Raw genomic sequence first — 2,325 nt, forward strand, 5'->3', positions numbered from 1 at the left:
GCTCTCTTGGCAGTAAAAGCAAGAACCAGCAGGTCCGTTTTCCGTAGCACAGAGGTGGCACGTGGCTGGGTCGACACCCCGGGTGGGAGCCTGGGTCTTCTGGCCACCGCCTGGGCTTTCAAGGACTCTGATGCTGAATCCTCTCTGATCCAGCTGGGTGGTTTCTGCTAAAGATCCCAAAATGTCTCTATCTTACTAGGAGACCCCGGAGGGAAAGGCAAACTCACTGGCCCCTCTCCACCCTGATTCCCCGCCAAGCTGCATGACTGACAGGAGAGACTAAGGGGACCCATTTAGTTGGGCAGACACCTCAGCTGCACTTCTCTGCTGTGTAAGTGCCATGCTAGGTCCCAAGGAGACAGAAGGTAAGCTAGGTCCCTATCCTCTAGACCCCTCCATCCGAGGAGGAAGCTGAATAGAGCTTTGAGTCCGGATATATCCCCATACCCCACACCATAGTTCCCAGGGGCAGGCTCAAACCAACCCCCACTTGATGTTGGCAGCAACCACCCTGCCCCTCACCTTGGCACCCCTGCCTGCTTGTCCTCACCTGCTCTCACTCCCACCTCGCCCCTACTGAGTTTCAAACTCCTGGCCCATGGCTCTGACCTTGACCCTGGGAAGTACTTCTCAAGCTTAATGTTGACCTGAATCACCTGGGGATCTGACTCAGTGCAGTTGCCCTCCCTAGATGGGGAGAAGTCAGTCAGCAAGGAGCAGACTTGGTTGATACATATACTCCTGGGAAGAGAGCAATAGGGGCTCTAACCAAGGCTTGAAGAGGTAGGAACTCATCCCAAAGGGAAGCCAGAGGCCGAAGCAGGGTCACATGGTCAGGCCTCAAAAGGGCATTAGCGGCAAGGCAGAAAAGGGGGCATCTGGCACACAACACCAGACTCAGTCCTACTTGCAGAAAAAGAGTCAGTGACAATCAAAGGCCACAACAGAGTCTCTCCCTCTCAAGATAAATCTAAGCAAGCTCCCATTCTTCCCTGACCCTTAGTCTCTTCATCTTGATAACAGAGGAATGAAAAGTCATCCTCAATAGTGTGAGACATTCTGGTCTGTCCTAAAATTTCCCCGAGAGGCTGTTTTTACTGTTTTACCCGGGACAGTTTACATAACACTCGATATAGCTATCGGCAATGGTTATAAAAATGAAAAATGTCGCAGTTAAGTGTGTACAACAAGTAGCTCCCATTGGTCTCAGAGTTTGTCTCCCTTCAGCTTTAAATAGATTAATTCCATAACCCAACCATGTCAGGAGGCACGTGAAGCATTTGAAAACCCCAAACCAGATCTCTCGATGGCCATATGTGGAGTTTCCACCTCTGGCTTTCACCCTTAAAGGGCAATATACAGTTTATTTATGGCCCGTCCTAGTTGAAGACTATCATTTAAAAATGACAACCAGTTCTATTCTTCTCCCTTTAGGTGGCTCCTTTCTGGATCTATGACAGTTGCTGCTGTAATTACAATCTCTCTTTTACCCGTTAAGTGAAAATATCACTATTCTGAGTAAAATGAAGCTTTCAATTGCCCTAAGAGAAGCTTTGCTAGAAAAAATTACAAAGAATTCAACCCACCTCAAGTTTATCAGAACAGATGGCCAGTTAGTTCTCTCTGAATTAATAGTTGCTGGAAGCAATAAAATCAAAGCAAATGTTGTATGTGTATACCAGAAGTCATCTTCCTATAACTCAGTGAACCTCTTGGTATTGGTACTTACAGCCTCAGGTGGTAAATATAAATTTATCTCTGGAAGGAATTTTGCTTCAGACACTGTTTAAGGGGGTGTTTTTTTCCCCCACAACATGATTCTACATAGAACAAGAGCCAAAAGACAAAAATGTGGGCAAAACTCCCTCTAAATCAGTCTGGCTCACTTATTCCAGCAGCCCCTGGATTCAGCACGGGCAAGGATTCCAGCTGGGAAAGCTATCCATTTGCTGCTGATTTTCTTCTTCTAGTCTTACCTTTCATTTGGGTCACTGGTTTTTCTCCACATGTTCCAGGAAGCCTTCCCTCTGTACCTCCCATTAGACAAGACTTCTTCTCCACTGAGAAATCACACGAGCACAAGATTCATGGCTGGGGAAAGTGATGATAGGACAGAGGTCTATGAGGAAGAGGGTCCAACATACATCAAAGGGTTTGGATGACTTGTGGTAACAGCATGCAAAACTCTGCTCATTGAGAGATTTATTCAACATACACTTTAATCATGGCTTTATTGAGTTGTGGTTTGAGTGTATTTGGTGAGTCACAGAGGTTTTTAAGAGGAAAGAGTTTTTCAATTGTCTTACTCATTATAAAAGACTTTGT

The sequence above is a fragment of the Martes martes genome (assembly GCF_963455335.1).
Source record: "Martes martes genome assembly, chromosome: 4".
Taxonomy (NCBI): Eukaryota; Metazoa; Chordata; class Mammalia; order Carnivora; family Mustelidae; genus Martes; species Martes martes.